Here is a 15544-nt window from a genome sequence, read left to right on the forward strand (position 1 = left end):
ATAATTTCATATTCGCATCTTTGTTAACTTTTATCAGTCCTTCAGAATATCATAGCATTGCTTAGTACAGAAATATATTTCTAGAGAACCTACCTATATGAACTTTGCGTCATTTAACATCTTACTAAGGTTTAATAGTTCAAAGTTAATAATTTTCTTGGTTTAGGAAAGGTTTCATTCTTAAAAGCAAACATATAAGCCTATATTTAATAGCAAATTTTTGTCAAAACTAATCTCATTCATATTTTATTCCTATGAAATACTCTAGGAGCTTTTATATTAGCTGGTATAGAAGAGTTGTTTCAATAAACATAAATAGGCCTATTAACTTACTTACTTACTTACAAATGGCTTTTAAGGAACCCGAAGGTTCATTGCCGCCCTCACATAAACCTGCCAGTGGTCCCTATCCTGTGCAAGATTAATCCAGTCTCTATCATCATACCCCACCTCCCTCAAATCCATTTTAATATTATCCTCCCATCTACGTCTCGGCCTCCCTAAAGGTCTTTTTCCCTCCGGTCTCCCAACTACCACTCTATATGCATTTCTGGATTCGCCCATACGTGCTACATGCCCTGCCCACCTCAAACGTCTGGATTTAATGTTCCTAATTATGTCAGGTGAAGAATACAATGCGTGCAGTTCTGTGTTGTGTAACTTTCTCCATTCTCCTGTAACTTCATCCCGCTTAGCCCCAAATATTTTCCTTAGCACCTCATTCTCAAACACCCTGAACCTATGTTCCTCTCTCAGAGTGAGAGTCCAAGTTTCACAACCATACAGAAGAACAGGTAATATAACTGTTTTATAAATTCTAACTTTCAGATTTTTGGACAGCAGACTGGATGATAAGAGCTTCTCAACCGAATAATAACACGCATTTCCCATATTTATTCTACGTTTAATTTCCTCCCGAGTGTAATTTATATTTGTTACTGAGGCCTATTAACTATTTTCATTAAACCTTACGGATTCGCACTGACTCTCCTAACATTGGTACTCGCGTTTGGTGTCACTACAGCTCAATCAATAATAATCAATGTTTTGGACTTAGGCTAATATTTTTATTTTATTATGCGATATTTGTCTACATAATGTTAAAATAACCGACTTGCAATTAATTTTTAAACATTAAATATAATATTATAGGATTGTTGTTCAGTCAATTTTCCGAAGACAAGTCTGAACCTCACAAATGATACCAAGAAGGCACTACTTAGGCTATGAGGCAACTAGGCCTGGAGATAATGTAGTAGGGTGGCCAGTTCCTTTCCCCCTTCATTGCATACATCGCCGAAAAAATTAGCAAAAATCTACACCTAGCAGATACTGCTTTGCACTTACACTTACACATAAACAGGATAATTTTATTAATTATACGCAAATATCATTATCTGTGGGACAAACCCCTCCCAGATTTTAGACTTGGCATCATCTCTTGTCTTCCTTCTCTTGAAGGACGCATTATAACAGAATCAAAGAAAAGTTATAAAAGATGAGACGAAGTAGAGTCTCTTCTGTTTTCGACATTGTGTTACGCACTTAACACACGTATCTATTTTTGCACGATCATATATTTAGAACTGCAAATGCTGTATGAATTTTATGATACTTTCTGTGTTGAGAGCACATTTCAGTGAATGTAGCCATTATAAATTCAAGGGAGTATTAGTTTGCTAAAAAGTTTCATAAAAGTCACTATGGTTTTCTTTTTGTATCTAATGATGAAAAAAAAACATTGAAAACTATGTCATTGAGGGAGTTTTGACGTATTATATTACATTATAATAGAAACGCGGACAATTAAAGTATAATAATTGTTCCAAATTTGAATGTATTGATTTCACGGCACTAAAATGATTTATATCGTGTTAAGTTTCTTGAACGTACTCTCATCAATTCCTAGGAAATTGCTAAATGACCGAGAATCTTCCAATGTCATCTCTCTGAGTAGGAATAAAAACTAAATTACCAATAAAGGATCTTTTATTTCATTTCACTATTTTCAATTATTTATATATGCTGGGATGGTAATTCATGTTATGAGGGATTCTCTGAATATTCATTTCATAGGTAATTTATCTTTTCAGATATTTTTAACTTCTTGTTTCTGATGCACTTTTGTATTTTTCTATGTGGACTTCAATTTCTCACCCACACTTCTTTCTTTTTTCTATGTGTTCTCTCCTTTAGAGCTTTAAGCTCTTTGACAACGTTTGCAACCGCAAGCACAACATCTAAGGCTAAATACTAAGTATCATCGTTCGCCATTTTGATTCTTTTCTTTCAATAATTTAATTAAATGTAATCTAATATTTCAATTACATTTATTTTAATATTGTAACTACATTTATTTTAATATTGTGATTACATTTATTTTTAATTGCATTATTTATATTTTAATTACATTTATTTTAATATTTATTATTACAATTCAATTTAAGCGATGGAAGTATTTTGTAAGCGGATTTGAAATCAGAGCAAAGATTTCTGTATTAACAGACAAGAGGTTGTCTTGAGTTCTTCCCCAAGTAAAAAATATTCTTTTCTTTAACTGGCGTTTCGTCAGCCCACGCGAGTTGTGTGGATATAAAGGGAAAAGTTGAGACTGTGTCGGGTGGAGTTCCCCGGTAGCTCAGTTGGCAGAGCGCTGGTACGTTCAACCAGAGGTCCCGGGATCGATACCCGGCCCCGGAACAATTTTTCCCTTGAAATTATTCAAATCTGCTTCACAGGAAGCTTTACCTGAAAGACTACATTTGGATAATATATACGTCACTGCGTACGTTAACAGAAAACCACAATTCCAAGTCACACAGAGTTTGTGTGCACTCGATGTGGGTCTCTGGCGTTCCGTCAGCCCACGCGAGTTGTGTGGAAATAAGGGGAAAAGTTGAGACGGTGTCGGGTGGAGTTCCCGGGTAGCTCAATTGGCAGAGCGCTGGTACGTTCAACCAGAGGTCCCGGGATCGATACCCGGCCCCGGAACAATTTTTCCCTTGAAATTATTCAAATCTGCTTCACAGGAAGCTTTACCTGAAAGACTAGATTTGCATAATATATACGTCACTGTGTACGTTAACAGAAAACCACAATTCCAAGTCACATAGGGTTTGTGTGCTCTCGATGTGGGTCTCTGGCGTTTCGTCACCCCACGCGAGTTGTGTGGATATAAAGGGAAAAGTTGAGACGGTGGAGTTCCCGGGTAGCTCAGTTGGCAGAGCGCTGGTACGTTCAACCAGAGGTCCCGGGATCGATACCCGGCCCCGGAACAATTTTTCCCTTGAAATTATTCAAGATTAATCCAGTCTCTATAGGCATCCAACAAACAAAACTCAGTGCGCAGAAACCACCGGGCGTGATTTTCTCGCGCAGGCTCCCTTTCCCAGCATGCTCCCCGTCTCCAATCACACCACCGACACTATGCGCATGAACACGTATTATCTTCTTGTGCTGAACTGAACACGTGTTATTGCTACAGAGTCAGGGAGTCACATAGCGTTTTATATTAAATACTAAATTAATTTAATTTAATTTAAATATTTAAAATTTAAATATGAGGATAGTTCCAGTGAAGATAGATATCGATTGTGACTTAGAAAGAGACGATATTGACATCTTGTAATGTTATATTCACTTAATTGGTTATTGGTACAGCTGCTCTTTGAGTGCACATGTCCGCAACCGTAGCCGTTATAGCTATACCAGTAGCCGCTTATTAAAGAACCCGCCTACTGCAGGGGAGTAAGAGGGATACAGCATGCGCGGCGCGAGGAGTCTGAGCTGAGTTTTGCTTGTAGGATACCTATACATCATGTTAGTTGGGAGGCCGGAGGGAAAAAGACCTTTGGGGAGGCCGAGACGTAGATGGAAGGATAATATTAAAATGGATTTCAGGGAGGTGTGATATGATGATAGAGACTGGATTAATTTTGCACAGGATAGGAACCGATGGCGGGCTTATGTGATGGCGGCAATGAACCTCCGGCTTCCTTAAAAGCCATAAGTAAGTAAATAAGTAAAAGATGAAAATGTACGTAATCTAATAGTTATCACTTACCACATTAAGGGGGCTGAAACACGACAGAACAGCAATAGGTCAGGGTCATCCTGAACCTAGAAAAGATCTTTTTAAGGTACCGTACTACAAATGCTTTGAAATTAGTATAACTTTTGAAGTAGAATCTTCAATTGATTATGATAATGTTACGGGTAGAGCGTGGAGGGCACTTCACTTTATTATGAGAATCTTGAAAAAGTCTAGCCCCAAATCGAGGGAAATAGCATATCTAACGTTAGTGCGACCGTTAATGGAATACGGAACTACATGTTGGGATCCCTATAGAATATATCAGGTAAATTCCTTAGAAAGAATCCAGTATAGGGAAGCTAAATTTGTTAAAGGTAAAAGAGAAGATGGAAACGATACGATAAAAGAACTTAAATGGGAAACTTTGGAAAAAAGACGTAGGAAAACTAGAATAACATCATTGTATAGAGCACATCTAGGTCAGAAATCATGGGTAGACATAACGGCTCGGTTAGAAAAGCCAACGTACTATGGTAGGAACGATCATGATTTTAAAATCAAATGTAGGAAACAGAAAACGGATTAGGTAAATTCTCATTTTTAAATAGAACTATAAATGCAAATCAAGATTTCAGGTATAACTCCTTGTAAAGTTGATTTGAATAATTTCGAGGGAAAAAATTGTTCCGGGGCCGGGTATCGAACCCGGGACCTTTGGTTTAACGTACCAACGCTCTACCAACTGAGCTACCCGGGAACTCTACCCGACACCGATCCAATTCCTCCCTCTATATCCACATAACTCAAAGTGGGCTGACAACCGTCAAGCAACCAACTTCGAGTGCACACTAACTCCGTGTGACTTACATTATGGTTTTCTGTTAACGAACAGTGACGTGTATTATGCAAAGGTCCCGGGTTCGATACCCGGCCCCGGAACAATTTTTCCCGCGAAATTATTCAGAACTATAAATGATTGGAATGACCTACCTGCAATGGTCTTTGAGGACTGTTCTTCCTTAAGGAGATTCCAGAATAACTTAAAAAGTTGTGTATAAAGTGCAAATTAAATTTAAGGTGACATTTAACATTTAATTTTTTAAAATGACATGTATTTTATTTGGCCTGACGAGTTACTCCCTTGATTTGAATTGTAAATTATTTAAAAATAGCGTGTAAGAGGGCCTTAGACTAGAAATGTTTAGCTTAAATGTAGTTCTGTTTATAAGTACGCATAAGGGTGTAATTATTTGTCTTATTTGAACTGTTGTATCAGTAAAGCGAGGTGAGTCAGTGAAGTTATGGTTTTACAGTGCAGTGAATAATTCCGATCAGTGATAATTTTTAGCGTCAATGAAATGTGTTCTATAGTGTCAGTGAAATGTGTCCTAAAGTGCCAGTGAAATGCGTCATAGTGCCACTACAATGAGTGAAATGAGAGTAAAGTGAAAGACTATTGAAACTCATGTAGGGCCTATGTAGGTTGTATTGTAAAATTAGGTTATTTTATGTTTTATTATTAATTGTAATTATTTTGTTAAATTGTATTGTGTATTCTTATTGTATTGTGTGTTGTATAATTGTATTGTGTATTGTAATTTTATTGTGTATTGTTTATATTGTGTATACCACTGCCACCGGGTGCTTGCCCACTTGCAGTGTAAATAAATACATACACATACATACAATTTGGAAAGCATAATTCAACCACTGTTTTCAGGGAGTCTCTATTGGTTTAATTCTTTGTTTGTTAGTTTCAGTCGTTCTTTATGTGCCTGCTGCTTATAGCAACGAGAACACTGTCATTGTTTTACACAAAACTGTAATAAAGTTCCTTTCATTGTCTATTCTTTAAACATCAGTTCCTGATTTTAGTTTCATTTATAATCACAATTACAGCTTTCCTTCAAATCGCACAGCCTATTTTCTAATGACAAGTACTACATTTTCTGTATAAGATCAATAAAAGCAAATCATCTTGTTAAAAAGGTGTTGGAAACGCCGTATGCTTCAATTCACAGACACACTTTGTCTTTAAGAACAGGTTTCGGTTTGCTTGTTCTGGAAGAATGTATAAAATTCACCTTCTTGTGTTCTTATAAATACTCGACAAGCTATTCCACCTATTTATGTGGGAATTTTAAGTCCTGCGTAAAGAATGTAATGGCTTGGAATGTAAACAAAAATCTCTTTAATGTAGGCCTATAATTGTGGATATAATAAATGAAATCCGTGCAAGATACGAACACATTCTTCAGGAAGATAGATTCCACTTTATGTGGAGTAAATGAGTGACAATAAAAAAAAAGTACGGCCAGTATAAAATACATACGATATCATTTAGAATTCACACAATGTAGCTAACATAACAGTTTAAGGACACTCATGTATGGTTAAAATTTCGACCTTAATTTGTTTTATTTTAACGATGTCGTATCAACTAAATAGGGTTCATTTACTAAGCCACCCGGTCGACTTTTTACTAAAGGGAATGGGATTCGTTCTCTAGTTCCTGTTTTTTTCTCGTTATTTCACCAACACACTCCACAATTCCCCTTTCATTATCATTTACATCTCACAAAATAGAACAACACTTGTGAATGCATGACGTCGAATCGATTGTTCACCAGCGTGTGCAAATATCCAAGAAGTTCACTTCGTCCTTGTGTTTCTCGCCTTGAAGATGTCTGCCGTAGCAGTAACGAAATATCTGGTAGCAACAATACCAGTAGGAAACGGCCTGTCAGCCCGGAAAAAAAACGTGTTCCACATCAGACAATATAATAGTACACTTTCTTTCGTTCTCTCAGATACAATATTATGTTATCTTCAGGACATGTCTTCAAAGTTCATGTTCTGTTTTGAGCCTAAAAATCCGAGGTCTATTATTCTATCAGTTTCATGCACAGACGTGTGCAAATTATTAAACTCAACATCACATTTTTTACATTTTCATAATTATCATGAATTACTAGCCGCAAAATAATTCTGTAGGACTCTATGCGACAAGGTCAGTACAAACAAGTCCTAGAAATCCGAATTTTTCCACATATGAGGGACTGGTTCCCTGATGGTGAATGTGTCTTCATGCAGAATGGAGCACCCCGTCTCAAAGCGAGATCAGTAAGTAATTTTCTGGCTGAAAATAATGTAGACGTCCTTCCCTGGCCAGGTAACAGTCCAGACGCAAATCCAATTGAAAATCTTTGGTCTATCGTAAAAAAAACAACAACGATTACCACCAAGGTGGACCTCATAGAAGTACTTATCCAAATATGGCACAGGGATGAAGACATCAAGCAACAATGTGAAAATCTCATGAACAGCATGCCAAACTGCATAAAATTGGAGATTAAGAACAAAGGGTTTCATACTAAATATTCATTGTTGCAGGCAAGGTGTAATAAATGAGTTTTGTGGAATAAATGTTACTTGAATCATATATAGTATCGTTTGAATCTAATAATTTGCACACGTCTGTACCTAAAAGATAATTCACTTCTTTCCTACAGCAAATTGTATAATATTTCAGATCAGCGACGGGGAGCAACATCTCTCAGAGACCTTAGCTTCTCCGCTGTCTTAGTTGTTGTTGTATGCAGGTACTCATGAAGACTCCTCTGTTTACAATACGAGTTCGCCGTCCCTGTTTTACTCGTAGATACAGACGAAGCAATTTAGACTTGGAAAACCAGGAAACTGTAATTTGCAAAAACATAGGCGTATACTTTTGTTGTTAACCAAGAAAGTAAAAGACTGTAATGCATATGTTTACTCTTGGATCACATCATCGGCCGCAGTTTTATTATTATTATTATTATTATTATTATTATTATTATTATTATTATTATTATTATTATTATTATTATTATTCGTGGAAAAGAATCCTAATTCACCAAGCGGTATGCTAGGGTTTTAGTTTTTGTTATACGGTATACTAATTATCTATTACTACTTATTTTTACACAGATAATAGCGAAATATGTATCTACAGTCTTTTAAAGATAAAGTTTAGCAAGTCTATAAATTGTTTGTAGCAACAAGGTTTTTTGATTACTTCACATAGTGGAGTCCTGTATTCGGTGTCGCAGTCCAGAAGATATGTCTTTATTTGAAATCTCTTTGCTTCAATAATAGGACAGTCAAATAGAAGGTGTTTCACACTGTGAAGATCTTCGCGGCAAGAGCATGTAGAGTCGATGTCTGCTGGAATGTTGAATCTGTCGAAGTAAGTACCACGATTGAGCATGTCGTCCATCTAGTATTCCAGTTTTGATGAGTCTGTTGTATTTGTTTCTTGATGTATGATATCGGTTGTAAACTGTATGTCGGAGTTTCGCTGCTGGATGCTGCAGCTTTCGCTAGCTCATCAGCTCTTTCATTTCCTCTTACACCATTGTGTCCACGGACCCAAGTGAGGCATACAGTATGTGCTGTGTTTACTTTTCAAGTAATTCCCTTGCCTCTATCGCTAATGGGTGACGGTTGTACTTGTCAGCGATGCAGTGAAGGACAGCTTGGGAGTCACTAAATATGCGCTCTGAGTTTTCGTTCTTAATGCACCATTTCATAGCTTCATTAATTGCTAGAAGTTCTGCCTGAAAAACTGTACAATAAGGAGACAGTTTTATCTTGGTGCAAAATGTTTCATTATCACTGTGGTAGGCAACAAATGCGCAGCCTACTTGTTCTTCCAGTTGATTACTTTTGTGTTAATTCTTCTTGAATCGATATTATAAATAACTTACATATAACGCATCTCTATGTGTGGACAAAATGTTAAAGAAGCTAAATAAACGATGTTAATAAAGACTAGACTTTTCTTTTATTTTGGTATGGACGTACCTTAAGTCTTTTGTACTTTCCTGTGATTGGTTCCACGTCATCTTGCGCTATCTTGCTCCTTTTCCATCACATTCATGGAGTGTATCGACAATTGAAATTTGCACATCATGATTACTCAGGAGATTCCAAGAATATTTTCCAGGATAATCCCTACAGCGGCTCTCTTTCAAGATTAAAATACTCAAGACATTTCCTGAATACTTGGAAGACTATAAGAGACTTGAGCCACTGTTTCACGCAGAGCCTTATTGAGTAGAACAAATGGTAGTCGAAGAATAACAAATGACCGCTTAGCCGCGAAGTGGCATCGATTCATTCAGGTTCACTCACCTGCTGCCACATATCAGGTGACGAAATCTACAAAATATCGACTCAGAAGTGCATTAGGACTAAGGAAGAAGGTCTAGGACTCGCCAAGGTCGTGAAATTCTCACGAAATATTTCAGACAATGGTCCGCGAAACTTTCCCACTCCGGAAGAACCACACACCGCACTATCGATTATGAGAGATGAAAAAATTTGCCCCTTCGGCCAGAGTCTGGCAGAATAAAATTCTATAGTTACGAGATGTTAGCACTTGTATGTTTGGATTCATCACCATTGATGATGGACTGAGAGGAGAGATGATATATACAGAGAAACTTTATTGTGGGTCCCTATCACCACGGCATGGCGCGCCCTCAGGTTGCGGATCGAGGAGACGGCCTCCAGATATGGAGGATAGCTGTGAATATATTGAATAAGCAGTCGCGGACAGCCGATGAGGGGTGGTCCTCCAGCTTGGGGGTTGGGCGAAGGGCTAACAATCCATCACCGTAAAAAACAGCTTGTTACGAATCCTTCATATAAGCCTCGGAATGGGATTACAAGAGGTGGAGAAGTTCAAATATCTGGGAGCAACAGTAACAAATATAAATAATACGTACTATGGAGGAAATTAAACACAGAATAAATATGGGAAATGCCTGTTATCATTCGGTTGAGAAACTTTTATCATCCAGTCTGCTGTCGAAAAATCTGAAAGTTAGGATTTATAAAACAGTTATATTACATGGGACTACAAGAGGTGGAGAAGTTCAAATATCTGGGAGCAACAGTAACAAATATAAATAATACGTACTAGGGAGGAAATTAAACACAGAATAAATATGGGAAATGCCTGTTATCATTCGGTTGAGAAACTTTTATCATCCAGTCTGCTGTCGGAAAATCTGAAAGTTAGAATTTATAAAACAGTTATATTACCGGTTGTTCTGTATGGTTGTGAAATTTGGACTCTCACTTTGAGGGAGGAGCAGAGATTAAGGGTGTTTGAGAATAAGGTGCTTAGGAAAATATTTGGGGCTAAGAGGGATGAAGTTACAGGAGAATGGAGAAAGTTACACAACACAGAACTGCACGCATTGTATTCTTCACCTGACATAATTAGGAACATTAAATCCAGACGTTTGAGATGGGCAGGGCATGTAGCACGTATGGGCGAATCCAGAAATGCATATAGAGTGTTAGTTGGGAGGCCGGCGGGAAAAAGACCTTTAGGGAGTCCGAGACGTAGATGAGAAGATAATATTAAAATGGATTTGAGGGAGGTGGTATATGATGATAGAGAATGGATTAATCTTGCTCAGGGTAGGGACCAATGGCGGCCTTATGTTAGGGCGGCAATGAACCTCCGGGTTCCTTAAAAGCCAGTAAGTAAGTAAGTAAGTAAGTAAGTAAGTAAGTAAGTAAGTAAGAGAAACTTTTACATCTGTCATCTTTTCAGATACCTAAAGACCTAACGGGAGTTAGCTGATAGAGGCATCTACATCTGAAAATATGAATTGCAAGTTAAAAATAATACAATCGTTAGAATTAAACTTATAATGGCTGTAAATACAGTGTATTGAGATGATTTAAATTTCACAAAGAAACCAAACGAATATTATGTTGTCCTTTTCTTTAATTCTTTAATGATGAAGGCGGCACGTAATTCCAAAACGTTGAATCATACGAAGGGTAAGGAAAATAAAGGAGATAAGTCCATTTCCACAAAACAAACTTTTTTAGATCATTCAAACCATCGAAACGTAAGCTTTCCGATACACTTACCAGTTTGCGAAGCATTTGTAACAATTTTTTTGTTTAACTAGCTAGCTAGTGACTACAAATTACATTTATAAAACAAAAATGTTTCTAGCCACTACCGTAAGAGCCAGGCTCGTGTACGGTGTAGTCAATAATATAACATATAATTTACAAGGACAGTTTACTAAATGCAGTAAGTAATTTAATTCAAACCAATAAATACGAGTACAACACAAGAGCAAGAATAAAGAAGAAAGAGAAAAAGAAAGAAAAATACACATATTTGGACTAAAATAAATTAGAATGAAAGTAAGCATATACAATATTATTATGTAATTTATGTTTAAAATCCCTCTCCTCAAAAATTACTAAAATGACTAAAAGTGGGCTTATTCCTGTTACTATGAAAGTCGAAAAAACGCCCAAGAATTTTACCCTGACTAAGACATAGAACCCGATGGATCAGAAACATAGACATTACGACGAAGTGATGAAAAACGAATAGAAACACTTGAAACGTGGATATGGAATAGCATGGAGCGTGTGAAATGGACTGACAGAATAAGAAATGAAACTGTGCTGGAAAGAGAGAGTGAAGAAAGAATAATGCTTAAACTGATCAGAAAGATAAAAAGGAATTGGCTGGGTCACTGGCTAAGAAGAAACTGCCTACTAAAGGATGCACTAGAAGGAATAGTGAACGGGAGATGAGGTCGGGGCAGAAGAAGATATCAGATGATAGACGACATTAAGATATATGGATTGTATACGGAGATTAAGAGAAAGGCTGAAAATAGGGAAGATTAGGGAATGCTGAATTTGCAGTGAAAGACCTGCCCTTGAGCAGAAAACTTGAATGAATGAATGAATGAATGAATGAATGAATGAATGAATGAATGAATGAATGAATGAATGAATGAATGAATGAATCCTTATAGCCTAGCTATTTATCATAACTGAAGGTTTTAAATTCACTGACCTGGATTATTTTCTTGCAGTCTTCGTAATATCACCCGCTGTTACATTTCTCTGAAATGTCTCCGTTAGCAAAATCGCCGAACTCCTGCAATAAAAGATTGAAACAGGTTATCATTTTACCATTCTTATTATGTCTAGTTTTTCACAGTTATTACAAATTGATAGTAACACATACAGTACTGAAACGTCTTATTTCATAAAGCAGATTACTATACTGTTGAAGCTTTACCAAGTTTTAAAACTACACTTTCACCAAGTTGTAGTACTCTGTCCATACAACAGTTGGTGAATGTCATACGCATTATTCTTGTGGACAGAGGATACCTTTCCACTTCTCTGTCACTATCGAACACAAATTTATTCGATTTTTAACCGAAAATCCTATGAAGTCTAGTACAACGTAATTAGTACATTTACACATGACTGACTCTATCAATGTCAATGGAAAATGGGAGGAGAAACAATTAAAAGATACGCGAAAACGCGTCCTTGTAAGGGAATTTGATTATTAGAAGAGAAAAATTCGCTCCGGCGCTGGGAATCGAACCCGGGTCCTTGGTTCTACGTACCAAGTGCTCTAATCACTGAGCTCCGCCGAAGTTCATTCCACAGCACCAGATCGAATCCCTCTCCTCTACTGTTTTTCCCCTTTGAGGCCTGACTCCAAGTTCGATATAATATGTTAACATAGCTATATTAAGTCAATTGCCATTATACAAGGAGCGCACTCAATTGAGTGACTTGGTGGCCGGGATTTGACAGTAATATGCACTGTTGGGTGAACGATCTGGTACGTGGTTAGAGCACTTGATACGTAGAACCAAGGACACGGGTTCGATCCCCGGCGCCGGAGCGAATTTTTCTCCTCTAATAACCATTGTCTCTTCTATTTAGAATCATGCATACTTCTACTCCGAATTATCTCTTATCGCGCTTTCAATTTCTTACAACTCTTCGAAACCGACATCAAGCACTTCTTTCTATCCCTCATCATAGAACGTCTCTATACTCATCCTCCTACACTGTAGAAATACCTCGTCTCTGGAATTCGCTACCTAATGATGTCAGGGACTGCCGGACTTTATCACAATTCGAAATTAAATTGGAAAATTTTGTCTTGTTTAATGCTTTTTAGATATTGCTAGAAGTGTCGATTTGTGTTTTTTTTTACTCCAGATTAAAATTGCAAGTTTCTTGTTTATGTTAGTTAATTAGGATACAATTAATTATACTTAATCACTCATTTAAAGTTTGTGTGACTGCAACCTGTGTATATTTTTGTGTGACTTTACTTCGTTTATAGTGTTTTTTTTTCCTTTTTATTTCTGTTATTGTATTTGTATTCCTGGTGTTGTGGAAGAGAAGGCCTGATGGCCTTAACTACACCAGAATAAATAAATAAATAAATAAAATAAATAAATAAATTGTTACTATAACAGATATATTCTGTGAGACCAAAAATTAACTTTACGTAGAAGGGAATTTGAGGCTCAGAAAAAGTGAATATGTGAGCTCCAAGCCTGTTGGTCATTTGTCTCACTCCGACTTTTGCCGCTCCACTGAAGAAAGTTTAGAGAATTTTGAAAGGAAAAACCGAAAATGGACGTAACCTAATAGCTACTACCACATGAGGAAGGAGAGAAGCATGCCAGAATGACAAGAGGCCAGGATCGCCAAAGATGTTAAAAGCCTGCACATCGAGTGGAACTGCCGCAGTCCTCGCAAAGGAAGGGATCTGAGTTCTTGCGCTGTGCGAGTGACATTCGAGTAAACTCGACACAGTACCAAAAGCAATATGAGAAAGCCAAGGCTCCTATTTCGAAGGCTTCAATTTGGAAATATGCCGAAATTTTGTGTGAAGGGAGATATAGGTCCGTAACCCATTTCTTTTAGGACTCATTCCGACATTTTTCTTAGCGTCTTAGGAAACCCACAGACAGAAAGAGTTGGCTTTGGGCTGACTATTAAAATATAGCCCCAAGGAACCTGAGGACATTATGTTGGGAAGGGTGAGTGTTATGATTATAATAGTCCGAATTGAATTTCACCACGAGACATGATATTGGGATGTTTCTGGCATAAGATGAGCTGGGGATGAGTCTTGATACTGTGCTCGGTCAGGTAATAGGCGCTTCACAATTGAAGAGTCCACTGCAAGAATGATGGATGTCACTTTCTTGTCGAAAATGAACTAAGACTGTCAATGCATAGCTTAAGGCATATAGAATGTACATAGAGAGTTATATGGCTTTAACACTGATAGTAATGATCGGAAAATCACAGTTAAGCTTTGAGCGCTAAGCATTTCAAACTTTCAATTGCTTCTCCTGTAAAATGTATTCCAAATGACATCCATCATTCTTGCAGTGGACTCTTCAATTAGTTCCCGAACTGAGACTCCTAGACAATAACTATTACATAAGTAGGTCTAATAATAATAATAATAATAATTATTATTATTATTATTATTATTATTATTATTATTATTATTATTATTTATTTATACTGGCAGAATCAAGGCCATAGGGCCTTCTCTTACACTCTACCAGGTCACAAAGTATACAAGCAGTGAAAATTTAGCAAAAAGTTAAAGAACAGAATACTACGATGTTACAAAAAATATTAATAATAGCATAACAAAATCGACAATAAACAACATGAAAATAATACCATAATAGAAAAAAGAAAGTAAAATACATTGGAATATAATAAAAGCAACTCATTTAGTACAAATAGTTAATATGGAAAACGTAAGGAAGAATATAATAAAATGAAATAAAATAAAATAATAACAAAAAGAAGAAAAGAGATACAAAAATTAAATAAAATTCACAATGAAAAGGATATGATAATAAATTCATCTGGTGATCAAGAGAACAAAGAAGGTGAAAGGAAAGAAAAGAAATAACTTACATATTTTTTTACAAAACTATCGCAGAGAAAGGGGCTTATAATTGAAAGGAATCTGAATTGAAAAAGTGCAACTGTAGTTTATTTTTGAAACTAGACAATGTCCGACAGTCTCTGACATGTTGTGGTAGAGAGTTCCAGGGATGAGCTGCAGAGACGGTGAAAGATGAAGAGTAGAAGGATGTTTTGTGTTTAGGAATGGAGAGTGTGATATGGTGCTGTGAGCGAGCATCTATTTCGTGATATGAGGACAAAATATGTTGAAAACGAGAAGCTAAGTAGCTAGGGTTAGAGTGTTGAAGAATATTGAAGAGTAAAGTGAGAGAGTGAATAGTTCTTCGCTCTTTGAGAAGGATCCAGGACAGCATATTTAGTGACGGTGTGATAGGTCAGATCTACGGACGTTGCAAATAGATCGAACACATGCATTATGAACACGCTATTGTCTGTCTGTCAGTCTCATGTTAAGGTCAGTGTAGAGAGTGTCACAGTAATCAAAATAAGGCATCAAGAGCGACTGCACTAAATTCTTCTTGAGAACCAACGGAAGGAAATTTCGGATTCTTTTTAGTGCGTGCGTAGTGTATTATGTACAAAAAACGCGCATTTTGATGTATCTGACATTTGCGCCTCTGCCTATTTTTAGCCTATTATGAAGAAATATCTTCTCAGGTTAAAGCACCCATTTGGTCGGATTCTGTTCGTCCTGTA

At 36.9% G+C, this 15544-nt stretch overlaps 1 protein-coding gene and 1 non-coding gene across 2 annotated transcripts in view; both read right to left on the minus strand.

Moving 5' to 3' along the window:
- Oatp74D (Organic anion transporting polypeptide 74D) overlaps positions 1 to 15544 on the minus strand; it is a 905484-nt gene that overhangs the window by 732614 nt on the left and 157326 nt on the right. Inside the window, exon 2 of the mRNA XM_069818960.1 lies at positions 11925 to 12008. The gene's annotated coding sequence lies outside the window, so the exon portion shown is untranslated. The remainder of the gene's footprint in view (positions 1 to 11924; positions 12009 to 15544) is intronic.
- Positions 4718 to 4790, minus strand: TRNAN-GUU (transfer RNA asparagine (anticodon GUU)). Its single transcript has one exon. It is a non-coding gene; the product is annotated as a tRNA-Asn (tRNA).

Source organism: Periplaneta americana, chromosome 2 (genome assembly GCF_040183065.1).
Source record: "Periplaneta americana isolate PAMFEO1 chromosome 2, P.americana_PAMFEO1_priV1, whole genome shotgun sequence".
Lineage (NCBI taxonomy): Eukaryota > Metazoa > Arthropoda > Insecta > Blattodea > Blattidae > Periplaneta > Periplaneta americana.